Here is a 16630-nt window from a genome sequence, read left to right on the forward strand (position 1 = left end):
GAAGCCATTCTCTATATTGGACTTTGCATTGCATTTTTATATTAACATTTAAATTAATTAACTGGCTAGGTGATATAGTCCAGTAAATATTTCAGAAAATACGGGGTTGCTGATCAAAAGGTCGGGAACTTTAGATTTTTGGATATGCATATTGTAATTTTAATTACTATGGAATTGTAGAGATAAACTATGAAAATACGAAAAGGTTTGTCATTGACACAAATACACTAATAAAAATTGTGGAATGTAAGCTAGGAAATGATTCGCCAAATGTTATTTATTTATATTTCTTTGCACCCTTATAAACGTAGTTTCTATTTAAAATATAGTACAATTTACCATATTTATGTGTGTTGGATATTACGACTTTTCAACAAATAAATAGCTGTTCACGTCTTGGAACAACATTATTTAACTATCATTTACTACAAAAACGCAACCTCTTTAGTGGTCTACATAAATTCGGGCGACTTAAGGAGGAAGGGTGAAAGGGTTCTGGCGACTTATGGCGGAGGAATATGGAGGTATAAAGCCATATGGACGGAGCAGTAAAGTTGATATACACAACGCACGTGGTACACCGTCTCTACCAGATATATTTTATTATCATTCCCCGTACCGATCAAGTATTACGTGTAGCTCAAGTAAATGCGAAATTGTGCTTTATATTTTTCGTATGGTTTTGATAAAGCGGTACTTCAGTATTAAACGGAGGCCACATTTTGTCAGCGCGCTGCGGCGGTTATGTTAGGTTGGGTTATCGTAAATATTATGTGTGTAGGACTTTCCTCGCTTCGTTATGAATCGAACGATACTTTCTATTATGATAACCCAACCTAACATAACCGCCGCAGCGCGCTGACAAAATGTGGCCTCCGTTTAATACTGAAGTACCGATAAAGCTTCACAACAGTAAATAAACATAACGTAATCATAAAACTGAGGCATAGATAAAACATAGTCCCTTATATCTATGTTTTATCTATGACTGAGGTTAAGTTGCTGAAATACCTTTCTTAACGTTATACTTATGTTTTCTAAACCAATTTGCTATGATAAATGATCTTGTTTGGAAACTGCCGAAAAGGAACTGACTTAAGAGTTAGTTTACATTTGTCAGCAGGCAGTTTCAAACAAGAAATTAATCATTTTATGTTAATTATACTTTTTTTTTTGTCAACGCAGAATTTTTTATATCCAGGATTTAAACGCACGTCTACTTTTTTTAAGTACTTATAGTTATTTAAATAATTACTTTAATCTGTTGCCACCAAATATAATTTACAAGGCAATTATGGGTTTGAAATGTATAAATGATAGTGATCTGGGCTAGTAGTTTATCAACTTCGCGTTTTTTTTAATTAATTTTTATAAAAAAACTTATCTTTATTAGGTTTCAACTCTTATTTTAATTAGGTGTAAATGTAAGAATGTCGTCCAGGTGGGAACTTGTAAGTTCATTTAAAAAAGTAAAATACAACATCGCAACAACAAAACATATTCTTTTAAAAGTTAATGAAGCTACAAACAAAAGTTAAAAAGTAATAATTGGCAATTACAATCAAATCTATTCAGTTAGATTAATTCACTTTACTAAACTATATCTATGTAAAAAGACCTATTAAAATTAAAATTATATTGAAAAATATATATTATTAAAAATTAATGTTTTGGTTATTGTTACTGTAGGGATAAAGCCTTGTAAATAAATTAATACCGTTTTAACTAATGAAGCTGGAAACCTGATATTTCACTAGCAATTAAGCAAGAGTGATAATAATGAACAATTAAGATAATTACTCAATTACAATATAACGTTAATTGTCACAGCTGGAATGCTAATGAAATAACTAGTTGTAACAAAAAATATGATTATTTAGTTTTAATTTCTTACAAAGTAAGAAAAAATTTATTATACAATTAGACTAAACTAAAACATACCTCGTCCTGCAGTTGAAATAGTGTGTTTTAATCCACTACATTTTTATGTTTCGCCATATGTTTTTTTAGTTTTCCTGCCAGTTCTGTCTCTGACAGTGCCATGATCGGGTTACAGTAAGTGTTGTAGGCCTACATGTAAATGTTTTTGTTTGTGCGTGTCAAAATGTGTACATTTTTATGTTTTATTGTAAAATTAGACGACTTTACGAGTCCAATTCAGATATTACAATGTCCTAAAATATCCTAACGTTTCTGTATACCACTCTAAAATGCCAAATATGGTAAAACACATTTATTTTATACTACTTGAACTACAAGACGAGGTATCTTTTAGTTTAGTATATACTAAGCAGTTCAGGGGCTACAAAATGGAATTTAATTGTACAATTAATAACACCATACGATTCCAACATTTTTCTTTACTAGGGCAGTCATAACATTGTCAAAGATTGTGATTTATAGCTGCTGACAAAGAAATTAAAATTATATGATTATCTGGTTATTGCTTCAACCACTAAAATACTAAACAAAGTTGTCTTAGAGTTTGTAAATTTAAAATTATTTGAATTGTTAATGTTGACCTGTGACCATTATCGACCAAACCTATAACACCGTATGGAAATATATAACAAAACTTCTATGTGTAATTTTAACTAAACCTAAAATGTTCATAAAAACCTCTCAAATAAATTTCCATCGTAAAATTTTAGTTCATGTTTGAGTGTTTAGTTTAAAACAAATGAAGCCTATAAAATTATTGCCTAAATTGGAAATAAATGTTAACATCCAACGTTTCATCCAAATATTACCTAAAGTATAAGTACCAATATTATTATTAAATAAAAAATAAAACTCTCCAAAAAACTTCACCTAATCTAAAGAATTGCTTCGATTAAATTAAAGTTGCTATTCAGCATTTATAAACTAATTACCGACACTAAGTTCACCTAAGCTAGAAGCTGGTACACCAGTTTTCAACCAATGAGCGCAGAGAACACACAAAATAAACACCAATAACGGGGCGAAGTTGGCTCATATTACCCAGAACACAATATTGGTGAGGTACGAGGCTGCAACGTCAGATGGTTATTGTATCTCAGCCAGTTATTGTGTAATATTGTGTTGCGATTTAAGTGTATTAAATGTTACGCGTTCCTCCGAAAGCGCACATGACCTTTGAACGAAAACGGGATACAATAAGTATATGAACAATAATGAATGTTTATTTTTAAATATTATTATTATTTTGTTGTGTAATCTATCTTCAGGTTGTCTTGCAACCTTATGAACAAACTTGGTCACGTTATTCAGCATGTCAAAAGAATCGAAAAATGTACTATAACATGCGTCCTATCTCATGTGATTTTTACAAACACATTCATAAATCCCTAACTGATTGAGCTACAGCGTAGACATTCTGTAAAAATATTTATCTCATTGACCGCTTTTTTGTGCAAAATATGAATATCAACTCTTAAACCATTTAAAAATGGGGCCTTTCAAAAATATTTCATTCCAAATTCCACGAAAACCATTAGTTTTGCAAAAGATTTGTGAGCTATGTAAAATTAAGTAAATTTTATACAGATTACAACGATGTCTTATAAGTATAGTTTGGACAAAGAATAAATGAGAATTTATTTTTTTCTTGCCATACCTACAGTTTTCTCTATTTAAACAATTATACATTTATGTAACTACTTTTTAACATTGTTTAATGGAGAAAACTGAAGGTATGGCAAGAAAGAAAATAATTCCTTAGTTATTCGTTGTCCAAACTATCTTATAAGATATCATTGTAATCTGCATAAAATTTACTAGACTTTACATGACTTGCAAATAGTTTGTAAAGTTAATGGTTTTCGTGGAATTCGGTATTTTTAAAAGGCGCCATTTTTAAATGGTTAAAGAGTTGTTATTCTATTTTGCACATAAATAGTGGTCAATAAGATTAAAATTTTTACAGAAGTTCTATGCTGTAGCTCAAGCAGTTAGGTATTTATGAATGTTTATGTAAAAATCACATGCAGACAGTAGACCGAAAACAGAATGAGATAGGACACAATAATGTTAAATTGCATCTGTTGGTATCTTTTGGTACGTTGAATGACATGACAAAGTTTGTTCATAGGGTTGCAAGACAACCTGTATATAAATAACTTCTTGATCAGCGTCGTACGTGTTATTAAATTGCCTGAAAGTACAAAAGTACGTCAACTAACACTTGTACACCATACATAAATAAACTAACAAATCAGCTAAATAGCTGTGGTAGTTTGGTGTGTAATAATATATTTACGCTTAAACTGTTGACTCGCGAGTATAGGGACCCCATTCCGATTCTTGTAATTATTCGTCTATTGGGTCTTGTAGTGTCCAATCGAAATCGATCAACACTCCATCTACCATCTTTTATATGTATTTACCGTAATACATGTGAAATAATACCCTGTATGAAAAATATATACCCTATTCGTACAACAGGACAAGTTTAGAATACAATGGATATTTAACACGGAAAAATGAATATGAAATCCTCTTAGTTTTTGGAATTCAGCTAGAAATCAAAATATCTTCGTAATGTTTTGGCGTATGATGCGGCTTAGGGAAGGCAAATCCCGATACACCCTCAGGATGGGAAAGAACAAAGGCTGTAAGTGATATAGAAAAAGGGAGAGTATTGAAAGGACGCATTGTCATCACAATGAAGACTACATCGGATATTGTTTTGTTCGGATGGCTACATTGCATGTAAACATACCAGTAATACATTTTGTTTGGCTTGGGGCTTGTTTGAATTCACAAATATCAGCTTGTGAGTTCGATTTCTTTTGTCTTATCACATTAAATGTATAATTTGATTTTGATTTAACAACTCTGGGTTCTAATCGTGCCAATCAACAATGTTTTTATCTTTGTGTATGATATCATTCGATGGTCCGTAGTTTCACCGCAGCCTTTTGTATAACCATAAAATGAAAACATATAAATAATACATCTCTCAGCTAAGAAGCACTTCTCCTTATTACAGAATCCTGGCAAAAAGCAATTAAATATTCAAGTAGCGCCAAAAATCAAATTATGAGAGAGTTTGAATGTATGAACATAGTGGTTTATGTTTAACTGTGACAAATTTTGTAATGTAATAAGGATCTAAAAACCAACAAAATATTCTAAGAACGAAAAGAATGTTAAACTTTATAATTAGACTGAACGTTAGTAACTTCAAGGCAACGTCGTGTTTAGTTAAGAATTACATTCAAGAATAAACCAGTAACACAATGTTGTTGAACTACGGCTGCTGAACACACGGAGTTGAGGTTCAACAAGAACTCAGCGAGCTCTGGTTTGTGTATTTCTGCAAGGTAACTTTGGTCATTTTCCTTGTTAGATATTTAACAGCTGTTGTTTCAGCACGATTTATTTTATGGAAATGTATAAAAAGGCAATGCATAGATAAAAGTAAATCTTAATCCTTTATTCATACCATAAAAAAATACTGTAAAATGTAAAATGTCTGCTATCGGACAATTATTGTATAGTATCAAGTTGTTGAAGATTTTCTTATAAAGCTTCCAACTAACATGATTTTGTATGAAAAAAAAAATTAATAGATAAAATGTGTTAAAAGTAAGATAAGGTGGTGCGTAGTTTTCGTAAATTGAAATGACATTTATTGTTGCTTTAATTGCAGCTATGCATTACTTTTTCGTAAAGTTTTAAAAAAATATTTCGAATAATAAAAATTAATATTATTACAACTATTAATTGAGACGAGGACGCCCCCAGATGGGCAATTAAACACAAATATGATTGAGATGAGATTTGTATCTTTGTTACGTGTGAAGATCAGATGTTTCATTAGCCAGGATCATTTTTATGATCAATGACAGTTGGGTCTAGTCACAGAAAACATATTACTATAACCCAGAATGCCAACCGCGTGGTAAAAAGCATTAAGTGTTTTGAGAGAGCTTTGCCTGTCAATCGTAGGCAGCGCAACCAGCGTTGCCATGCACTCAGCATAGCAACGCTGGTGGCGCTGCCTACGATTGACAGGCAAAGCTCTCTCAAAACACTTAACGCTTTTTACCATGCGGTTGGCATTCTGGGTTATAGTAGTATGTTTTCTGTGGTCTAGTTTCGTACCAAAAGCTACTGACCTTTCCCAGGATCGATCCAGCAACCTTTTGATTGAAAGGCTAGCACTACAAACAGAACAGTTCAATCGGATACCTTCATTTTGTACATTGATAGGTAGATACAACGCTTGTTGAACTTTGAAATAATACGACGAGACCTTTTTATTTTAATAAAAACGATGAGATTTTAACACGATTCTCATCGTTGTTGAAAATACATGAAAAATCTTAAATCCCTAATCAATCACTAACAAAGATTATAAATACTCAATTACTTTAGTTAAAATTACTTTCATATAAAGCAGTAACGTGGAAATATTAGGAAATCGCGATCCTGACCACCAATGGCAAACATTTATGTTTGATGTAAAACGTTTTTACACTGGTAGAGTCATAAAGTAATCTCTTTACGACATAAATTAATGCGAAAGGATGGAGACCAGAGTAAGTCCTAAAGTCCTGAAACATGTGACGCCGCTCAAAATATGGCCGCCGCGTGTCCTACGTCACACATTTATACAGACCACGGCGGGCCCATTGCGTTATCTTGTATTTGCTGTCTACCAAAAAGTGGCTTTAAACACCGTGTTTCTCATGATAAACCTGTATTTATACGCTTTTGATATTTTTGAAATGTTTCATTTAGGTGTGTAAATACGGCTTTGTACTAAGCACGTAAGGTATCATATTTAAACAGACATACTATATTGGTTTCTAATTAAATTATGCATTAAGAAACAAATAACTACTAATTGTACAACATCCAACCATAGGCTAAGCACAAGGGAGTATGTTTTATCTATGGTCCAACCCTTACGAGTCTTGATGCACCTTGTAAAAACAAAATCTTAAACGTTAAAATATATCAATAACAAAAAGTATCCGATTTATATACTTTTAAATCTTTATTGCTCTACATAATTTTGGAGAAAGTTTTTTTTCTAGGATATGATGACACAGTAAAATATTTTTATTTTATTTAGGTGCAAACTGATGGTACTGTCATACTGATGATTCATTCATATGTGTAGAAATATTCAACCAAATTAGTGGTAAAAAATGATTAAGTGACAGCATTAACTTACCTTTAGCATAATCTTCTTATCTGAAACAAAAATGTAATATGATTACTTTTTTATAGCATGTTTACATGTTAACCATATACTTATAGGCAGCTCGTCTTTTTCATAATGCACATTCATAATTTAAGAATATTATTATTTTTCGTGATAATGGCCTTCAGAAAAAATAAACTTAAACAAAACAATCGATTATCCTAGACATATGTGACAAATGATAAGGATTTACAATAGATTCACATTTTATTTGTTATTGTAACCTATAGTTATAGTCTGTTATTCGCTGAGCATGTTACTCAATTATTATGATTACCTAGTTAATTCAACTTTCACTCTTCAATTGTTATCACAACTGCATGTCATTTTCATTGAACATGTTTTTCATCTTTTCATTTTAATCTTTGCATGTATCACTGATGTATCTGTACAACATTTATCAGCATGTAATAAGCATCTTGTCGCATTTATCACAATGTAAAACGATTGAAAAAATGGTGTTTGCCGTAAAATAAATAAATAAATACTAATATGTCAACAGTTTATGAGCGTGTAAGCCTTTAACAAATTAAGGAAGCAAGGTGGCTTGCATTTTATATTTAAATTAAGCACTCTGCAACAGAATATAAACTATTTCATATTGCGAATGTGGTAGAAAATCGACACGAAGTAAGAAAATACTCCACAAGCCACCAGTGGCAGATGGAAAAGCATTACATTTCGCGCAAGATGTTATCAGTGGTGATACGCAAGATTTGGAGCTGGCAAGCAACGAGTCTCAGTCTGGGGCGAGATGCTTTTCCAAAAATACACATACACGTTCAAGTTTTCATTATTGAATTTAGTCAAAAGTTTATACCATTAAATGATTTGAAATTTTTATAAATATGGTGCCATACTTTTTTTTAAATTCCCATTTAAATGCCATTTACTACAATTAAAACAAATTTAAAAGTAGAGTAAATCATTACTTGTGAGCTAAAGCAATAGGGAGGATCTAAACATAAGAGAAAACAGTATTTGATATTCGCTTGGACAGTCATATTTTCGTTTGAGGTGGTAGGGAATAAAACAAATTGACTTAAGTTATTTAAATATTTGTCATGAATATCTATAAAATTGTGAAGCACCTTTACGTTAACGATTTTATAGCTCGTAACAGTATTTTAAGCTAAGGTAGTTGTTAAAGGATTTTATACTATTTTGAGAAGTTAGAGGGAGTGAGGGATATTTACGGACATTTAACTCATTTCCATTAATAGTAGGTTTTTTCCAACAACTCAGAGTAACCGCTTTTTAACTATTTTAATGACCAGAAAACAACAATTAACTATTAGTATTTCTATTCACAAAGTTTTCTTCGAGTAATTAATATAAAGGTGAAGTAAGGTTAACTTTAGAAATCCACGTGGTTGTCACAAAGAGAAATAAATCAGTCCTGGATGTAGTTATCAGGGCGGGGCTAGATAGGGAATGTCACCTGTTACAAGTTGTTTTATGGCTTAAACTGGCAAGGTTTATAAAATAAGGTAACGACATTAGATAAACACAGACAACAATATTTCCACCATATACAGTTCTTACAGTAGGGTTGCCATGATTTGCAAAACCAGGCCGATTAAAGTGCCTTTTAGGGGGGGGAGTGTTAATTTACTGAAATTCCTCACGGTTTTCACAACATGTGCACGACTTCATATTAGATAATAGCAACATGTCTAGGTATTTTTACAAGAATATATTGTAAGTCCACAAGAGTACAAAACATCTAAATTTATATTGCCATATATTATATCAGTATTGTGATTATTTTTACGAACACAATATCATAATTTGATAACTTTTACTTATTCATCAAATTTTATTTATTGTAAAAAAGTGCACTCATTCTTCTAAGTATTCTGAATCCATAATATCTAAAACCGAAAGATGTTTGGGAAATACGGACATTTAAAGCGAAATCAGAGACAATCTCGAAAACCAGATTGTTGTGTTGGATGGCAAAATCAACATTTATTATACAATTCCAGAAAGTTTGTAAAACATAAAACGGCAAAGCAGACATATGCAGTATTAACTTTTAGCACACTCCTATTTTTGTTGTTGTCAATTAGGTTCTTAAACACACAACATCATAACGATGAACATTAAAATTCTTACATGTTCTTTAGAATAGTACAACTCCAAACTATTCAATAGCTGTTTCAAAATGAATATGTATATTATAAACTGACAACTATAACACTTAGGGTAACCCATCTTTGTTATGAATTGTCTGGTTCTTAAAACAATTAATATGGCATGCTTTAGTGCATTGTATAAAAAAGGCCATACCCTTAATACCACTTTACTAGGCTATTACAAACTCACTACAACTATAATTTATATTTTATAACACAACAAACGACTTTCTGACTTTAAGGAAAGGAATCCGGGAAAGCTGACCTTATGAGATCCACTTAGAGGGAGAAGAAGAAGGAAAAGACAGACATAAAGCCTTAAAGTCCGCAAACACGTGATGTCGAGGAAATATGAGAGAAGCACGCGGTCCACCCTTCTACTGGGTCTGGCTGGAGTTAAATAAATACTCGAGAGCATTTCGCGTCTTAAATAAACTAGAATATTTAATGAAAATGCTAAGTCTCTTTTCGTTTAAAAATGCATCACGTATTTCGGAACGATAATGATTCATTTTGAAAGTTTTTTTTACAGGACTACAATTTTTAATTTATACTGTGTTTTATGTATAATCAGATTTCCGAGTGATAACTAAAAAAAATTTCAAAGTAAACATCGATGATAAAACATTGCATATACAGAGCTATTAAAATATATGGTCCCAGATTCTGGACTTTGTATCTCGAAAAGTATACATTAGAAATAAATTAGTTCTACACTATTAGAACGATAAAATTTCAAAGTTGTAGTTACACTGATTGCAAATGTTCAATTTGTACCTCCTGTGCTGCACGGAAAACATGTACGGTAAGTGATAGCCGAATTTGTCCCACACACGAAACAGCACCTCTAATGTTACCAATTCCTTGAAATCACCTAAACCAACGAGCTTTTTCTAGTCGGTGGTTCAATACCGAATTCGATGCGATAAGCCCCCCCCCCCACTAACAGGAGACTCAGTTTTTGCAATTTTTCACAGACAATCTCATGTTGAATTGTAGCCATCTTACTAAAGACTTGTGGTCAATCAAAACGGCTGCACATTTTTGGGATAACATTTTCGGCCGTTTCCGGAACTATGGTTATAAAACTTGGTCTCCAATATGGTGTAAAGGTCATGACCAACCGATTTACAGTTTTGAGATACAAAATCATAAAGTTGGGTCCATATTTTTTAATAGACCTATACAATAAAAATGCAATTTTAGTATGTAATTAGGAAATAGCAAACATTAACCATCCCAGCCTTCTAAACACCAATTTTCAATACCTCTTACCTTAGTTCTTCTTAAATGTCAAGGCTAAAGATATAAATCTTAACGTTATATAAAAAAAAAACTTAAGAACATTTATAGCCAATTGATTGTGACAACTATGAATTTTTTGAAGTATAACAATAATAAACAGGTATCATCTAAACATTTACCTCATAACATACGGCTAATCATTATTATAAGCGTAACATTCATAACTGAATAGTAAAAATGCATGAGCTTGTGAGAACAATAAAGTAGTCCCAATATTGAAGTAGGCGGTAGGACTTATTGATCACAATGTTGAAAGTTTCAGCGGGAATAACTTTGATATAAAATCACCAAAGTTTGTTGTGCGTGGTCGGATTGGGGAGCGTGCGTTTTTGAAACTTGTCAAAAGTGTGGTAAGCTAAACATCAGCTATCTGCAGTGTTAAACATTAATTTACCATGTTGAGAAATAAATAGGAACCGTAATATAAAAGGTAAATTAAGGCATTTATTTGGAATATCCATCAGGTTGCACTTTTGTCAGACAATTATTGTCAGCAGAAACAGACAAATACTCAATAAAAAACTGCATGTTCTCAAATAACCCTTATAGAACGGTTACAAGAGTTAATTATGACAAAACAATCACATACATGATTTTATTCAAAGAAAATAAGGAGCAATTGAAAGTCAAGCAGTCCAACAACATTTATTACTTTTACTACTTTCAGCTTGCTTTCACAATTTATATCTCGCCTCCAAGGGACTTGGTACGTGAGTTAATAACATCTCTGTCTTACTGACCTCATGATATATTGTTCTGAAAAAAGATGATTATCTTTTACATCCTCTTTCAACTGTTTACAATCCTCATTCTTCTTTTTTGTATCTAGAATTTGTTGTAAATTAATTCATAACAGAGAATTAATTCATTATACGCACGTTAAAAGGTGTCGCTATTTTTTTCTAAAGGTATAGTGAAAAATGACATCAACGTGAAAAGTAGGTACCCTAAAAAGTCCCAAAATTATTTTTCCATATTTATACCCGGCAACTAATAACAAAAAAACAGGTGAACACATTCAGTTATTGAGTTCTGGATTTAATTAAGCTGTATGTGTTACCACCAGGTCAGCAGAACAATCAAAGTGATTTTTATAAATTCAAATTTCAGTAATAAAATACTGACTTCAGACCATTTGAATGATCTAAGTGGGATTCAAATTGATGATGCTCTGTTAATTGGGTTAAGATGAGAGTTTGGGGATAATTTTCCGGAGTCGAACCTCCACCATTAATAGACTTTTTAGCTCTAGGAAATATCAATTAATACCAAGCTATCAATCCAAAAGGCGTAAAACCATATTTATTTGATGAACAACAATATACGGCTAGGAATAAATTACAGTTATTAACTACTGAATACGTCACATGAACTGTTCAAACTTTATCTTAACTTACTGGTTCACAAGTCAAGACACATGGAAATATTCCTCGGAGTGCCAAAAGACAGAAAATACTTGTTCAAAATCTTACATTTATAGTTTATTTTCCTACTATGATTTCATAAATATTTTATATTACGACCCTTAAAGAAGAAAAACACGCATAAATTACTTTAAACCTTTATAAATATATGGCCATAATAATTTTTACAGACTCATATGAACAGCTTTTAAAATAAGTTTTCAAATTAGTTGTGTTGTTTTGAAATGAAAAATTTTAAATTTACTCATATTTAAATTATTTATGAAGGAAAGTGTTTAATCTTTAAACAAGGAAAATGTTGGGCTAGCAATATAGAATATATTATTAAGGATGTGTAAATTTTTAATAAGGACCAAAATAGGTCGGTCTGGAAAGCCAAGTCTTGTTTTGATCATTAGGCTTGGAGATAAAAATCAGAATGTTCGCGTTTCCATGACAACAGGTTCGTCCAATCAGCTTGCACCATAAAATGTTCATTTTCCTTTATACTCGGAAGTGAATTTCATAGGCTTATTTTTATTACACTTTAAACAGCGATAGGCAAAGTGTGTTTTTTCTTATTAACGAAAAACGTTTAAAGGTTATATTTCATTAGCGGCGTTAAATTATCACGTTGAAAATATAACATGATATAATGTAGAAAAAACATCAGTGCCAACCAGTAAATTTGGAATGTTCATCTATGTTAGTTAAAAAGTAAGTTTTTAATGGCTAGTTTTATAGCTATGGTTTTATCTTATTATAATCTCTTCCATGCATTTCTGAACTTCATTATAGTATACAAATCATGAAACATATTCATATAACTCTAATTCCAATGGACGGTGGTCGCAGTAAATTGATGTTTTGGGACTTTTTTCTACTCTATTTTCATAATTTCAACGCTATTTTAGGAGATTTCATAGCTTCCAAAGGGTTTCAATTTATACATATCAAATTTGAGAGATGAAATACTGCATTAAGTATAATACAAGAACAACAAAAGGTGTTAAGGAAATGTGACCTTTAATAAATATTGATTGTTAACCACATAACGAGATTTTACATAAGTTTTTTACATACAAAGCACCAGTACTGATTGTATTTGAGAACATTTATGTTGCTTGTAATGTTTGTAATGTACAAAATTGAGCTGCTCTTTACCTCTTCGTAGTGCATGTTACTAAAACTTGTCTACTTTTTATATTATAGCTCAACTGTTGTAACTCAAGGAGAAGGTTACATATTTTACCATGGAGGTTGGGAGAAAAAATACATAAAAGCCTAATCAATGTATGTATTGTTAAATAAATATACCTAGACAAGCGTAAATCTAGTATTTTAATAGTGGATCACCAGTTGTATTTAAAACAACATAAGAATTCTTTGTGAAGGTTTGTGCCCCAACCACATCAATCACCAATTGATTTTAATTACTTTATAATGCCTATAAGTTAAAATTCCACCTAACCTGTGGATATCTAACACTAAAATGTATGGGTAGCCGTGTAGTAAAAATGCTCACCTTCACATGAGAGGCTAATAGTTCAATACAATTTAAAGTTTGTTCTTGATCTAGATGCTATTTGCCAAATTGGACTATCGACAAAGCTATGACTTATAAAGGTTGACGTTCGATGGTAACAGGACCAGAATCTGGGCTGTCCCGTGTTACTAAAAATTTTAATTGCAATAAAAAACACAAAATTAACTCAAGAAAAATAATTATATGTACAGAGCTTTCGATTTATGACAATAATTATGTCGGCTTACAACAAAAGACTCCAAATCGTTCCGAATTCAACTACCGTAGTCGATTTCTCTTTTGTATGCTTTGAGTATTTAAACCCTTGAGAATCTTTGAACACTACATAAAATGAATGATCCAACATCCAATCCACTATGAACAATATATTCAACCCAGACGTTCAGTATATTGGGGAGCACGCCCGAGCAACGGAGATTGTTGCCAGGCTGCTAAGCTTAGCTTATCATTGGCGATAAAATCTCGTGCCTAAAACGAAATGTAATGCATTCCCTTCAGCGAATCTTGTCACGTAATGTTCTCAGCGTTACGGCCACCATAAAGTGAGCTTACTGTTTTACGATCAAGGCGGTATTTTAGAATGTAGAACGATCTAGTTCATAAAGTGTCCTGTAATAAGATGTCCAGATATCAGTATTAATTGAAACACCTTGAACGTTGAATGTTGCTGGGTTATCATAATTAACAGTTTGATTTTATGTATGTGATTTAAAGGAATTATTCTTTACGGAGAAAGTTATTTTACTAGAGAGACATTTAAAAAATCTTAAGTAGACGAACCTAAGGTTTTAGGTGGGTGTTAACTAGTCAATAAATCACTGCATGATCACATAGTAGTCACAATTTATTAGCTGAACACAACCCAGCGGTGGTTTAACCACTAGACTAGTTTTTGAAAAGCCATTCATCGTCAAAACTTTTGGGTATTAGGTCTCAATTAGTACACCTAATCTGGCACTACATCTATGATAGGTACTGTACTCATAAGTTGTCATACCAGACTTGGTAATCATAGCTTATAACACCCCTTAAGATTACTTTTGAAAAAAAAAATCTAATAGAAAATTAGTCATTTTAATAAGCTAGCCTGTTACAAAATTAGCCCTAAAACTAGCACGTTTAAGAGTTTAAGATTGCATAAAACATTGGCCTTAAAGCTCTTTTTACGTTTATATTTTCGAATAAATGTACTGTCGTCATTCAGTTGACGTTCTTTCAAATGAACGTAATAAACGTAGACTTTTAGTATCAATTTAAATAAATATACTATTTTCTTTTGTTTTCTGAAGAAAATTGGTTATAATTTCCTTATAAAAACGATATTATATTGAATATTGATTATTTAAAAAACCAAAAAACCCTTACTATTTTTGGTTGATCGTAAGGTTACGATAAATTAGATTTTAAACTAGGGCATATGTGTCTATATGTAAAGCTGAAACTTGAGGTATTAAAAATCTTCTGAGCTATTTGCAGCACCTCAAAGAATAGCCCAACCACGTTTATGCATCGTCAAAATACATAATTATTGTAACTAAGCTTAGATATAACAGGTACCAAATCACAAACAGAGGAAATTTGGATTAGACCACCGTTTCTTGGTTTTTGCTTACTTTACTCTTTAAATATTAAGATTTGGTAATAGTAGTTAATAGACAGTTAGATTTGTAAGTCAAAATTAGGAAACAGTTACACGTCATTTAGTGTTATCAAACGTGCAATAAAGAATATTCTTAAAATATTGTATAACCATCAGATTTAGAACCTGAATTAGTCCATAGTTTCCAAAGTCGACCAGCAATAATAAATACTCTAACGTAAAAATGAGGTACAATCTTTTTCAACACAATTTCAATATTACAATTTTCCTTTTCAAACTAGATTTAGTGTTGTCGGATTGCTGTGAGCTTTATACTTTGAAAATCCATTGCAAAAGGACCTATACGGTTAGTTATGAATAGTTATGAACGGTGATTGTATATTGCTCACTTTGACCAAAGGTATTTAAAAACTATTGTTCTTAAGTTAGAACCAACCCTTTCCAAATTCAAAAAGAGCTAAAACTGAAACTGCTAAATACAACATGGTACATCATCAAACGATTCCTAACATGTTTTGAAAGCTCTAATCAGTAATCATGGTAAATATTAGAATTAGGCATAGTATTTGTAACTTTGTATTGACCTGGCTAATGCATTTTTTTTTTTAAATTTGGTCCAGTAAAAAGATTAACTTGATTTGATGACGTATGGTCTTTTATTTTTAAGAAGAAGAAGATAAATCTTAGATTTATTCCAAGATTCCTAGAGAATCCCTTCGAATTCTTTGTAAAATATATTGGAGAATTATCGTATCATATGCAGGGATAACTCCAAACAGATTTCCCGCGATGCTGCGTCGCTAAGCTGAGGCTTATCTCGAGCTGTAAAATCTGGAGAGTTAGACTAAACGCGAATCTCGCCTTAAGTGAATCGCTCCAAAACTGTATTACAAAATAAGATTTTCCAAACTCTGTTTATTCAGCTTTTCAATATTATGATTATAATATTGTAAACAATGACCACTTACACCATTTGGTAGAATGATTGTGAAGTTAGTTAACGTCCATGTTGATGGCCCCTGGATTACTTTATATGACTATAATAATGGTCCAATACCTCGTCAAGTAGTCCAAATGATGATTGAGGTTAGAAACCTACATGTTTCGCCGTAAATACGGCATCGTCAGGGTTACAAAAACGAAGACATCGATGTCACACGCACACAATAAATACACGGATACGAACATTTAATTACGGAAAGACAAAATAAACATCAATGTCAATTAAATGTTTATTTTGTCTTTCCGTAATTAAATGTTCGTATTCGTGTATTTATTGTGTGCGTGTGACATCGATGTCTTCGTTTTTGTAACCCTGACGATGCCGTATTTACGGCGAAACATGTAGGTTTCTAACCTCAATCATCATTTGGACTACTTGACGAGGTATTGTACCATTATTATAGTTAGTTAACGTGTTTATGTTTTGTATGATTGCAT

The 16630-nt window shown here is 31.8% G+C and overlaps 1 protein-coding gene across 2 annotated transcripts in view; it reads right to left on the reverse strand.

Annotated features, from left to right (window-relative positions):
* LOC128987787 (kinesin-like protein CG14535) overlaps positions 1 to 16630 on the reverse strand; it is a 78356-nt gene that overhangs the window by 25709 nt on the left and 36017 nt on the right. For both annotated transcript variants that reach the window (XM_054408813.1, XM_054408812.1), the window contains exon 2: positions 7169 to 7188. The gene's annotated coding sequence lies outside the window, so the exon portion shown is untranslated. The remainder of the gene's footprint in view (positions 1 to 7168; positions 7189 to 16630) is intronic.

This window comes from Macrosteles quadrilineatus, unplaced genomic scaffold (genome assembly GCF_028750875.1).
Source record: "Macrosteles quadrilineatus isolate MER2022 unplaced genomic scaffold, UCM_ALF_1.0 Scaffold_2__2_contigs__length_208266976, whole genome shotgun sequence".
Lineage (NCBI taxonomy): Eukaryota > Metazoa > Arthropoda > Insecta > Hemiptera > Cicadellidae > Macrosteles > Macrosteles quadrilineatus.